This window comes from Panthera uncia, chromosome D4, assembly GCF_023721935.1.
Source record: "Panthera uncia isolate 11264 chromosome D4, Puncia_PCG_1.0, whole genome shotgun sequence".
Lineage (NCBI taxonomy): Eukaryota > Metazoa > Chordata > Mammalia > Carnivora > Felidae > Panthera > Panthera uncia.
In genome coordinates, this window is record NC_064807.1 from 91,716,611 (window position 1) to 91,730,141 (window position 13,531).

General features: G+C 54.3%; 1 long non-coding RNA gene across 1 annotated transcript; it reads right to left on the reverse strand.

Moving 5' to 3' along the window:
• Positions 1-9,432: 9,432 nt before the first annotated feature.
• Positions 9,433-13,319, reverse strand: LOC125924043 (uncharacterized). Its single transcript, XR_007458234.1, has 3 exons — positions 13,007-13,319; positions 10,778-11,788; positions 9,433-10,501 (listed from the first exon to the last, which is right to left on the reverse strand). It is a non-coding gene; the product is annotated as an uncharacterized LOC125924043 (long non-coding RNA).
• Between the last annotated feature and the right edge of the window lie 212 nt (positions 13,320-13,531).

A 13,531-nucleotide genomic window follows, 5' to 3' on the forward strand; every position in this document is an offset into this window, starting at 1 on the left:
ACCCATCCATCCACCCATCCATCCATCCATCCATCCACCCATCCACCCATCCATCCATCCACCCACCCACCCATCCATCCATCCATCCATCCACCCACCCATCCATCCATCCACCCATCCACCTACCCATCCATCCATCCACCCATCCACTCACCCATCCATCCACCCATCCATTCATTCATCCATCCATCCACCCATCCACCCATCCATCCATCCATCCATCCACCCATCCATCTAACATTGATTATCTACAACATGCAGGCACTGGGATGTTGGGAAGTCCTGAACCCATTTCTCCTTGTATCTGTCTAAAGCAGACTCAAGGTATACCATTTCCTAGTTCAAGGTGAACCAGCAGCATTTCTGGAGGGCTACTTAGTGGTATTTACCCAACTTAAATGACTTCTGTTTCTGGGAAGATGAAGCAGAGACCTACTTCTCTACATTCCTTCTGCTAAGGACAACTAAGAATCCTGAACTTTATATGAATAACATAAGAAGACTCTGAAAAGCAGAGAGAAGGCTGCTGGGGCTCTCTGGCCCCCAGGAACGCCATGGTGCGAAGTTCCCCAGGTTTTCCTTGTGCCTCCTGTATCGTAGTTGCGAAGCCAGCAACCTCAAAACGTACAATGGGCACGGACACAAAAGCCCAACGAAAGCCTGCTCTCTTGAGCCACAGGACCAGAAAAGGGTCAGCTTAGCAGGAGAGACATTTTTCAGACAATAACCACTCTTCTCCAGCCCAACACCACTGAAAACACTGTGGCACCACCCTGTCCCGGCCAGCAAAGACCAATAAGGGAGGCACCTTCCACCCTCACCAGGCTGTACTGGGGCACCGCACCTCCACACCCTTTGCTGGTTTATGTCAGAGAAGGACGTTAGGGAGCCAGGAGTTTCATTCTGCTGGCTGGTAACCCATCCCCCCAACCGCTGCAGTGCGTGTGGAGGCCGTGTGGGGAGCAAGACCAAGACCCTCCTCCCTCCTCCGGCCAGGGAGGCATCAGTCGAAGCCCACCGGGGAGCTGGAATCTGACACCTGATACGAACAAAGAGCGCCCCCGTCAGGTGGGGGCCGGAACTCTCTCCCCACCTGGCAGCAACAGGGACGTGGCACCCCTCATCCCAGCCCCTTGCCAGAGCAGAGTCAGAGGAGGTCAGCTAAAATGGGTTCCGATAAGACCCAGAGCCTCACAACATAATACCCAAAATGTCCAGGTTTTCATTCACCTTCCCCCCAAACAAAAACAAACAACCAGACAGAAAATAAAAAACAAATAACAAACAAACAAACAAAAAAACCAGCAGTCATACTTAGAGCCAGGAAGATCCCAGAGTGAAAAAAGACAATAGATGTCAACATGGAAATGACAGAGCGGTCTCTGGAGGATGTGACCACGGTTTTATTTGATTTTATTATTTATTTTATTTTAGAGCATGAGAGAGAGCACGAGTGGGAGAGAGGGGCAGAGGGAGAAAGAGAATCTTACGCAAGCTCCATTCTCAGCGTGGAGCCCGACGTGGGGCTTGATCCCACGCCCCTGGGCTCATGATCTGAGCCAAAATCAAGAGTCAAACGCTCAACTGGCTGAGCCACCCAGGCGCCCCAATGTGACAAAGATTTTAAAGCATTCATCATAAAAAGGCTTTTGTGAACATACTCAAAACAAGTGAGAAACTAGAAAGTCTCAGCAAAGAAAGAGAATATATAAAGAACCAGATGGAAATTTCAGAGCTGAAAAATACAATAACTGAAATTTAAAAACTCAGTGGATGAGGGGCACCTGGGTGGCTCAAGGAGCAGAGTCTCAGGGACCCGTGAGACTCTCCCAGAGGATCTAACATTTGTGATGCTGGCTGGATTCCCAAAAGGGCAGAGCGTAAAAAAGTACTCAAAGGGGGCGCCTGGGTGGCTCAGTCGGTTAAACGTCCGACTTCGGCTCAGGTCTCGATCTCGCGGTCCGCGAGTTCGAGCCCCGCGTCGGGCTCTGGGCTGATGGCTCAGAGCCTGGAGCCTGCTTCCGATTCTGTGTCTCCCTCTCTCTCTGCCCCTCCCCCGTTCATACTCTGTCTCTCTCTGTCTCAAAAAAATAAATAAACGTTAAAAAAAAAAATTAAAAAAAAAAAAGTACTCAAAGAAAAAAAATGGCTGAAAACTCTCCAAATCTGGCAAAAGGTACAGACCTGCCTATGGACTCAAGAAGCTGAGTGAACCTCGAATAGTTTAAACTTGAAGCAATGCGCACCAAGACGCATCACAAACGCCAACCGCTAAACGCCAAGAGAGAAATCTTGAGAACGGTAAGAAAGAAACATCTTTTATCAAAAACTATTGAGAAAAAAAAAAATAACAGCAGATTTCTCGTTGGGAACTATGGAGGCCACAAGGGAGTGGAATAACATTTTTAATGGGCTAGAAGACAAAGCTGTATGGGGCGCCTGGGTGGCTCAGTCAGTTGAGCGTCTGACTTTGGCTCAGGTCATAATCTTGCACTCCGTGAGTTCGAGCCCCATGTTGGGCTCTGTGCTGACCACTCGGAGCCCGGGGCCTGCTTTGGATTCTGTTCCTCCCCCACTCATTCTCTGTCTCTCAAAAATAAATAAACATCAGCAAAAATATATTTAAAAAATATAAGAGAAAAAGCTGTCAATCTGGCAAAGATACCCACCAAGAAGGATAAAGACTTTCTCAGATGCAGGAGAGGAAACCATTCGTGACCAGCAGAACTGCTTAAGAGAAGTTCTCGGGCAAGAGGGAAATTTGGAATGTCAGGAATGACAGAAGAACAACAGACATTGTAAATATTTAGGTAAATGGTCTGTTTTTTCCTTTTAATTTTTAAGAGATGTGTGTGATGGCTGAAAGAAGGAAACACTGCACTGTCTAGTGGGATATTCAGTGTCTTTGGTTCCGATTCACGTGACAACTATAAATAAAGAGACCGAGGCAAAGGGACCAATGTGCTGGTGAGGTCTAAAATATTGACATGCTGTGGACTGTGAAGTAAACTTAGAAATATACTTATTTTAGTCCCTAAACAATCCACTAAAAAACTATACACCCAGGGGCGCCTGGGTGGCTCAGTGTCCAAGTCTTGATTTTAGTTTGGGTCATGATCCCAGGGTCGTGGGATCGAGCCCCACACCAGGCTCTGTGCTGAGTGTGGAGCCTGCTTGAGCTTCTCCCTCTCTCTCTCTCTCTCCCCCTGCCCCTCCCCCACTCAAGCGTGCTCTCTCTCTCTCTCTCTCTCTCTCTCTCAGAAAACAAAACAAAACAAAAAACCACACACACAAAACACATAGTCAGAATTCCCAATAGATAAATTACAATGGATCATTAAGAAGTATTCAAACAAGTTTTGGGGCGCCTGGGTGGCTCAGTCGGTTAAGCGTCCGACTTCAGCTCAGGTCACGATCTCGCGGTCCGTGAGTTCGAGCCCTGCGTTGGGCTCTGGGCTGATGGCTCGGAGCCTGGAGCCTGCTTCCGATTCTGTGTTTCCCTCTCTCTCTGCCCCTCCCCCGTTCATGCTCTGTCTCTCTCTCAAAAATAAATAAATGTTAAAAAAAATTTATTAAAAAAAGAAGTATCCAAACAAGTTTTTAAGGCATGAAAAGATAAATAGAGGTAAAAGAAAAAAACAAACAGAAAATAAATAATAAAACAATAGACCCAAATCCAGACATGCCCATAATTATATTACAGGTAAATGGCTTCCCTAGACTTGGTAAGAATATATTTTACACTTATAAATTAGTTAAGGGGGTAGTTACCATGTTATGTGTTCTGTACGCAACAAAATAAAACATAAACAGCCTACACACAGCAAAGACAAAAGATAACTTGTCAAAATGGATTAAAATCCATGACCCAGCAATAGGCTGTCTATAGCAAGCTTCAATTATGACAGAGGTGGGTTAAAAATCAAAAGATAGAAACTCATATACAAATACTAGTCGAGGAGGCTGGCATGGCCGGGTTAATATCAAAGCAGGTGCCAGAACAGAGAAAACTACCAGGGATCAAGAGGGACATTACATACAGATGAAAGTGTCCATTCACCAAGAGGCCGTAGCAATCGTAGACGCCTACGCACTTAACAGCGGACTTTTAGAGTGCATGATCAAAAGTGTTTGAGCCAAGGGGGTCCTGGGTGGCTCAGCCAGTTGTGTGTCCAACTTCGGCTCAGGTCATGATCTCACGGTTCGTGGGTTCAAGCCCCGTGTCGGGCTCTGTGCTGACATCTCAGGGCCCGGAGCCTGCTTCGGATTCTGTGTTCTGCTCTCTCTCTGCTCCTCCCCCGCTCATGCTAGGTCTCTCAAAGGTGAATAAACGTTAAAAAAAAAAATTTTTTTTTTAAAGTGGTTGAGCCTTAACCAATGCCTCACCCCTACTACAAACACGAACTCGACCTGGATGGCATATCTGATTGCGAAAACGTAAAACAATGACTCTTTTGGAAGAAAATCTTTGTGACCGTGTGGATTAGGCAGACGGTTAGATATGATGCCAGACACACAATTAATAAGAGAAAAAAAGTCATAGAGGGAACTTCATCAAGGCAAAAGAAGCTTTGCTTTGTGAAAGACCCGGCCAGGCGAATAAAGACGAGACCCGGACTGGCAGAGAACGTTTGCAAATTACACGTCCCGCAAAGGATGGTGTCCGCCCTCTGGAAGTAACTCTCGCTACTCAACAGTGGGAAGCCGAGCCATGTAAAAACAATAAGCAAACTGTTTAAACAGACACTTCACCAAAGAAGGTACAGAGAAACACACATCATTAGCCACAGAGAAATGCAAGTCAGAGCCACAGTTCGATACCCAAAACAGTTGGAGGCAGGGCTCAAACAGATATTTACGCACCCAAGTCCACAGTGTGTAAACAGATATTTACGCACCCAAGTCCACACAGGCTCTCTTGTTCACGAGAGCCAAAAGATGGAAATAACTCCGCTGTCCGTCAGTAGCTGCCTTACAGAATGCGGCAGACCCGTGCAACGGAACACTATTCATCCGCTGACAGGAGCGGAGTCCTAGCGCCTGCTAGAGCGCGGACGAACCTTGAAGACATCGTGCTAACAAGCCAGACACGCGGGGACAAATGCCGCGTGATTCCATTTATGTGAAATGCCCAGAATGGGCAGATCCGTCGAGAAGGAGGAGAGAGGTTATCCGGGGCAGGGGCGTGGGGGGGAGCGGGGAACAGGAAGTTTGTGTTTAGTGGGTCGAGTTTAAGATGCTGAAAGAGTCCTGGAAATGGACAGCGGGGACGGCCGCATGCCCACGTGCTGATTGTATTTAATGCCACTAAATCGTATATTTAAAAAGTGGCTTAAAGGGCCAATTTTATGGCGTGCGTATTTGGCCACGATAAGACCGTGGGCAGCAAATCCACAATGAGAGGCCACTGCGTGTTGATTAGAAGGGGAGGGGATGGGAGAGCCTGACCGGGCCGGGTTCTGGCGAGGATCATAGCCGCCGGGGCTCCCACACACCGCTGGCGGGACAGCAAAATGGGGCAGCCGCTCGCTCTGCAAGACCGTGTTGCCAAAAGATCCAGCAAAATCCAACTCCCACGTACTGACTGGAGAGAACTAGAAGTTCATGTTCACACAAAAGCTTGTATACCAACGTGCATAGCGGCCCTGTTCACCATCGCTTCAGACTGGAAACAACTCAGAGGTCCTTGAGCGAGCACACCGGTAAAGGTGGGCCATACGGGCAGTGGGCCACCACTCGACAGTGACAAAGGACAAGCCGGAGGCACAACCACGTCGGTGACGCTCAGAGGCATCATGCTGTCCGGGGGAAGCCAGTCTCAAAGGTCACACCCTGTGTGATCCCATCTAGAGGCCATCCTGGAAGACACAGAACCCTGGGGACATGGAACGGGTTGGTGACGGCCAGGGATGGGGGAGTCAGGACTGCAAAGGGGCGACAGGAGGGAATCTCGGGGTTTGGAATCTGACAGTCCCGGTGACACAGGTGTATCCGTGTGCACAACTCCCAGAACTGCGTGGCCTCCCACATTCAATTGTATGACAGATTTACAAAGAAGAAAAAAAAAGATTGTGGACACCTGTGCCTTCTGGGTGCTTCCTGGGTTCCAGGCCCGGCACTAAGTGCTCCGTGTTATTGTGTAAGAATCCTTGGAACACCAGACAAGTCGGTCTGCCCATTCCCATTTTACAGATGAGGAAACTGAGGTGTCAGGACGTGCCTGGGCGTGTCTGACTGTGGAACTCACACTTGCAGCCACTGCGCAGTTCTGAGCCTCTAAGAATCAACTACTGTGTTCACACTGTGATTCCGCACGTTGAGAGCTGGGTGTGGGCAGCCGACCTCACTTGATGGAGGCTTCACGGAGCCTGGGAAGATGCCCGAAGCCTCTCCAGGGGCCTCTCCGAGTGTGGACTCGGACACCAGACAGATCATCGGGGGGAGGCCCAAAGCGGAAATGCCAAGGGATGGATGGACGCGCATCCCGGGACAGCCGGAGCCATCTGGACGCCGGGCCGGCAGAGCGGCTTCCTAGCCCCACGGGGCTGCCACAGGCCCTGCCGACGGGGCACCCCCAGAGCATCGAGGAGGGGAGTGCTGGCCGGAGGAAGCCTCCTGCGGGCTCGCCATTGGGCAGGGGACCTGGGAGTGCTGGAGAGAGCGACGCTCCGTGGGGGTGGCCGGGGGGACCCCGGGCCTGGCTGAGATCTCAGCCAAGGGGAGAGAGAGCAGTCACATCAGGACTAGACATAGGACCCTCCAGATGGCCAGTTAGAGTCGAGACCCAGAAACACTGGGGGCCCGTGGGATTCTGCCCCGCCGTCCGAGGGGCCCTTTGCCCAGCGAGGAGCCTAGCGGCCGAGGGCCTCCAGTAGCTGCTTTCACGAGGGCGTCCTCCGCCCTTGCCAGCCTCCTGCCGTTCCTTCACCCACCAGCGTCTGCCTGGGCCACGGGGGGCGGGGACCCTGTGCTCTGAGATCAAACTCCTCCTCGCTCAGGACCTGCTGGAAGCTGCCGATCCCCGGGAATAGGCCCACCCCCTCCCAGCAGCTCCTAATGGGGGTGGGGCCACATGCTGCAGACCCATGATGCCTTTGCCACCACAAACAGCCCTCCGAGGCGGGTCTGTCCCCACGCCAGCACCAGTTTTCGGGGGAGGAAGCAGAACCCAGTGTCTGGGCCACTCCGAGAGACCCAGCCAGTCTTGGGGACGGCGTGCAGTCTGAGCCCAGAGCCCTGCTCTTGACCCGGTTTCTGCTGCTGCCCCAGAAGGTTGGTTTCCTTCATCCTCTGGGCCGTCATCGTGACCTTCTGCAAGCTTGGTGCTCCCCTCGCCGTGGGGTGCTGGGGGCTCGCCTCCCAGCCCACCGAACTGTCTCCAGGCCTCAGGCGGCAGGAGGCTCTGAGCATCTCCGGCCTCCCTGGTCTGCCTCTGAAGATCATGCTCTCCCGCAGCTTGCTGCCTGGGCTCCCCTCACCCCTCCCAGCCCGTCTTCCATGCTCCCCCAGCCTCCTCCCATTTGCTCCCCCCTCCCAACCATTGGCCTTTGTTTACGCGGCCTGTTCTTCTGCCCCCAAATGCCTGCATCCTGCTTTGGGGGCAGCCCCTGCATTTGGGGTGCCTCTGGTCAAATGGCATGTGGGAAGGCCTCTTTGACTTTCTATCAACCCACCAGCAAGGCTGCCTGTCCCCCTAGACAGAGAGCTCCCAGAGGGTGGGGACCACGTGGGGCCAGCCTCCTATCCACATCTCCCGGCAGCACCAGGGGTGGTTGGGGGGGTGGGGAGTGAGGGCCAGGTAACCGGCTTGACATGAGAGAACAATTGCGACAGCTCAGCTGAATCCAGCGTCCCTCTCCCACCGTGGGCGTGAGCGAGACCCATGCTTATTTTCTTTAGTGACAAAGGCGGGACACCGGTTGTACGAATTTGGGCAACATACAAGCAAGGTTGACGGCGGCCCCCGCGGTCCTTCCCCCTGGGTGCCCCGTGGTAGTTTCTGTGTCCTCCAGAGCCTCTGCTCTAAGGTTCTTTCTCTTTCTCCCCACACGTAGCTTTGTTTTACAAAAATTCTGTCATCTCTCAAAATGCCATGACCGCCCCCACCCCCACCCCCGGCACGGCCTCCCCAGCTACCTCATTCATTTGGTGGTTGCAGAATGTTCCAGCATCCGATGGAGCATGACTGACTCACCTCTTCCCCTCGGGATGGGCATTTAAGTTGTCTCCAATTATTTCATCCTTATAAATAACGTTGCCGTGGACATTCTGTCACAGCCTTGTGCCGCCTGCAGTGGTTTCGGGGGGGGGGGCGGGGGCGGTCCCTGGGAGGGATTACTGCAGGGTCTGTGTGCTCTAAACGGGCACTGGGGTCTGTCTTCCATTTCGGTTTTAGGGAGCACCGCTCCTACCCTTTCAATGACCTCCTCCATGCTCACGGTCCCCGACAGCTTTAACATGAGACCCCGAGATCGACAGGGAATCTAAGTCTGGGGCTGGAACTATCCAGAACCGTCCACCCCACACCTCCTCTGACCCAGACAACCCAACAGCCCCAATCTGAAGCCTGCCCCCTGCTTCCCAAAGTAGAAGCATAGAGGGCAGGGACCTGCCCCAGCTGCCTGCGGGCTCTGGAAACAACAGGGATCGGGCCTCCGATTCTGTCCCCCAAGGTGGGGCTCACGCAGGAAGACAGCTGCCAGCTGCGTTACCCCAGGCCTCCGAGCTGCCTTGGAGAAGATGGGGCTTCGTTCCCTTCAGTTCCGTAGCTTGGGGGGTTGGGGGGGGTCTATTTAAAGACCCCGGAGGGAAGGGGTGGGCAGACAGAGGGGCCACAGAGGCTCTTTGTGGGAGCCAGGGACAGAGGGAGCCAGCCTGCAGCTGGTGGGGAGAGCAGCTGGGCGCCGCTCGGACTTTGGGACTTTGGCCTTTGGCGTTCCCCCCCCCCCCCATGTCAGCTTTTCTATTTTAGGCGGCTGGCTCCTCCTCGTTGCAGCCAGCCCGGGAAACCCAGAAAGGTGGGTGCTGGGGGGCCGGGCCCCTATGCACTCGCGCTCACCCCGTGGGCTTCCGGACACAGGTGAGGGCCGCACCCCAACAGCGGGGCTCCTGGACCTTATCCCACAGAAGCGTTCATAGTCACCAGGCCCCGGGGACAGCCCAAAGGGGCAGCCAGCAGGGGAACGGACTGGAAAGTGCTTGGTGGGGCCAGGAGCCATAGCTGTCGGCGGGAGACGCAGCCTGAAAGCTGCTGGGATTACTGGCATCCGTGGGAGCAGCGTCTGCAGAGGGGAAGGGCCCCCGCGGGTCGGTACCCTGTACCGGGTGGGCTCTGGGGGCGGGACGAGCGGGGTCCAGCCCCAGCTCCGTCATTTCCCCGCAGCGTGGCCTGGGGCAAGGCAGGGGCCCCCCCGAACCTCCATTTTTTTTCCTCATCTGTAAAGATCAGAATAGCTCACGACCATGTTTGGGAATTCACAAGGCTGTATTTGACGTCCTTAGACGAGGGGACGGCACACAGTAGGCGCTCAGTAAGAACAGCTGCGGGGGTTTTAATAACATGGACAAATGGAAACAGTTGGACGTGACAGGGGAGTGCAGGGGGGAGCACTAGCGGCCCCATTTACATTCCTTAAAAATGACCCGGTAAACCGCTGGTGCAGAATACCCCCCCCCACCCCACCCCATTCCAGAGCCTTGGAAAACCCCGTTCGTTTCATCTCCCGATTTCCATGTGGCCGCTCAGGTCACAGGAGCTGCTTTTTTTCTCACTCATCGGGACCCTTCTCTAACCAAGGGGATTAGCCCAGCGGAGGTGGGGAGGGGATTTGCAGACCGGAACAGGTGGGGCCTGGCATTGGAAGTCTGAGCCGCATTCCGGGGATTCCTGCTAGATGACCCGCCCAGCCTGGCCTGGGGGGGTGCCCTGGACTGGTGCCCTGCACCCAGCACCACCTGGAGGGGGCCCTCCCCGGAGACGTCCAGGCCTGGAGGAGGGTGGAAGCTGAGAGCAGCCAGATTTAGTTGTGGGGGCTTTGGGGCAAGGTAGGTTAGGCTTAAATCCAACAGGAAGCGAAAGTGAATATTCCAGGATTCATTCGTTCAGAGGGTCTTTATTGGGTACCTACTGAGTGCCCCTCCCAGCAGGCACTGCGGCCCTAAAGGGTTCTCCCTGCTCCCATGACCCCATATGAGGGCGGTGGAAAAGTGAATGGACTCTGATGAGGGCCACGGTGCTGGTAGGGACCGGAAGGGACAGAATGTGGATTGAGCCTAGTGTCCTCGAGGAAGGGACAGCGCAGGGGACCGTCCTGGCTTCCGTGGAACAAGGGGCTGCCGGGAATGGGGGCTTTCAGTTCTAAACTCAGTGCCAGGCAAACTGGGCTCTCAGGCACCCTTGGGAGGGAGTGAAGGACGGATGTCCAGGAGGTGCAGACTGGGCAAAGGCCGAAGGAGGAGGGAATGTGACATCAGGACCCGGTCTGACCTGCTCCCTCTGTACCTGGGAAGTAGACCCGGGAGGGAGAGAAGAATGGTAGGACGAGAAACGGCTTTCCGGATACTGGGGTTGGGAGTGGATTTTCGGACTCAGGTCAGCTGAAGGCCCACCGGTACCCACGGGATGGTGGGCAAAACACCTGTCCTGATGGACCACGGGCAGGGACGGGGGAAAAGAGAGGAGAGCCCAAGGAGGGGAAATAGGGACAGAAGTCTCCCAAACCAGCTGTCCTGGGATAGTTACCTGGGGGGAAGGGAATTAACACAAACCCCCACTGACCTGGGCTGGCGGGAGCCTTGGGGATCTCTAGGCAGTGACAGCGACTCCCTGGAAAATGGTGGCCCAGCGGAGGCGGGCCGTCTAGTCTGGAAAGCTGGCGAACAGTTCCTGGAAGCCCTGTGTCCCTCTTCTTCTGCAACCCTCCCTCCTCAACTGCCATCGGAATCCAGAGCCCTGGGCTTGGCCATTAAAGGGCCAGCACTTCCATTCCCCACCCGCCCCCCAGGCCTCTGCCTGCTACACAGAGCGTCTCAGCATCCCTGCCACGCGGTCTGTTCCTTTGCCACCTCCCGGCAAGCCCTGCGGATTTGGCAATGCACTGTTCCTGGTGAAATACTTATCACCGGGTGACCAAATACGGTTTTTCAAGTCCTAGAAGAAGGTGATGTTCTTAGTTTCAGCTCTGCCACTGTCATAGAGCCTTGCTGACTGCTTCTGTGGACACAGGTTGCTCTCTCTTCTTTTAAGACCCTCGGTGCTTGCTTCTCCCTCATTCACTCATCCATCCACCCAGTGTTTATCTGTGTATCCTTCCATCCTTCGTCCGTCCATCCATCCATCCATCCATCCACCTGCCATTGTGTATTGTGTCGTCTGCCGGTTGGGAGTTTGGGCTCTGCCTGGAGCCAGTACTGAATTCCACGGTGGTGCCCGTGGGCACTCGGGCGACTTCTCAACCTGAGACTCAGTTTCCTCATTGTGAAAAAGAATAAAGGCGCCCACGGCACAGGCTTGTTGTGAAGGTGCGGGAAACACCATGCGACAAACTTACCAGAGAATGGAGCCCCCAGGCGCTCCCCCCTCTCTTCCTCCTCTCTCCCAGTGCCACCTGTCATGAGTGCTGTGAGGAGCCTGGTGGAGGGACCTGGGCCAGTGGGGAGGGTGCCCAGACAGGTTCAAACTCTCAGGCTGATGAGACAGCCTTGAGAAATGTTGTCTCTTACAAGCATTGTTCACGGAAACAGGTTCATTTACCAATTAGCTGCCGTTGGCCAAAGAATGGTCAATATTCTGGAAAACAAAACAAAACAAAATCTCCAAAATGCTCTTCCTTTCTCTGGGGTTTTTATTCTTTCTTCCATTTCCACCTGTGATTTTTCTGAGCCCGAACACATTTCGGGAGGGATATAAAAGGATTTAAAATTTCGACGATAAAGGAAATCACCTTTTACTAAATTGCTTTACCTGCTGTGTTGTTTCTAGTATTTTAGCTGTGACTGCAAGGATTGCTCGCAAGAACTCTTAACAGAGCATTTTCTCATTTTCATTAGAAGGCTCTATCTCCTTGGGCAAGACCAACTGACTTGGGAACCTGGTTTGAGTTCTGAGATCTGGAATCTTATCCAGCTGTCCAGAGGGTGGGAGGGCTGGGAGTATTTTTGATTTAGGGCAGGGATCTGGGGTGCACAGACTGGGGGTGGTGCTAGGCTAAAGGGGGTAATCCGGTAAACTTTGCCATCAGATTTTGGATTTGGCTATGAGAGCAATGGGAAGCTGGCTGTGAGTCTAAAATCCGGAGGGGGGACAGATCGGAGTTGGGGTTTGGGCTCTGCCTGTGCTTCAGAAAGGTTTAGAAAAGGCCCGCTGGAAGGCCCTGGGGCAGGGATGGAGAGAAATGGATGGCTGATACAGCCGAGAGGTGATGGATGGGTGTCCACGAGGGGCTCAGATTCTGGCCCAGGTGGCCAGGTGCAGGGAGACGTCCTCTTTCATCCCGAGCCGGCTTTGTGAACATCTGTGGTCACAGCCAGAAGACTCCATGGCACCTGGCCCAAGGTGACTACGGCTTCCCAGGCACAGAGATCCACACAGAGCCATGCTAGCGCCAGACAGAGACTTCCTGCCCCTGCGTCCTCATCTGGAGGCGCCTGCAGACAAGCTCCTGTATCTGTGACAACCACACACTTGGTTCCCTGGGCATTTCCATATCAAATGCTATTCTTTTGTTTGCGTAGATTCCTGCGACATATTTGGTGTTTCCATCTTTAGTTGGGAAGTAAGACTGCACGTTATGCTGCCTGGGTTGGGGTCGCGGAGCTGGGGAGACCAAGACCGCCCCCGAGACCGTAAGACTCACGCGGGTAGCGGGAGGGGGGCAGCGGGTGAGAATGCACAGGACTTGGGACCAGAACACGGGCTCCAACAGGTTCTCCGTTTGCCCCAGCCCTCCCCTCCGAGGTTCCCCTTCCCCGTTTGTAACTGACGGTGACACGCTGTCTGGGACCCCACCTTGCAGACAGCAGAGAGGCCTGCACGCGGGGACTGCTGGTACGGACTCGTCCCTGACAGTGGCTTCCCGCGGGCACCGGCACCCCTGGCCTTGTGGGCTCAGGGTCCTCGCTTCCGGGGGGTGGGGGGCGGAAAGGGTCCCTGTGTGCCGAGGTGCCGGGCATGCGTGGAGCGATCAGCCCGGGCCGGCTGCTGTGCACGCGCTTGGCTGCCGCTGGCAGGTGCGGGAGCGACGGGGAAGCGGAGCGGCGACCCCAGAGTGAGGGTCTCGGGAGAAACGGCCGCCCCTCGACTCCTAGGGGGAGGGGCGCCGCTGCAGGCCGGGCTCAGGAGGTGAACTTTCGAGGGGCACACTAGCACTTTCCTGGAGGTATCATCATACTTCCGTTTTTGGATTGCAGTAGAAAGACCTGCACTGGCCAACTTTAGGGTTACCGCTTCGGAGGCGAAGGCACGCTCTGTAAGCCGATCCTTTAAGGCGTCTGGCCTGCCCGAGGTATCCTGACCCTCGCCGCTCCCCGTAGT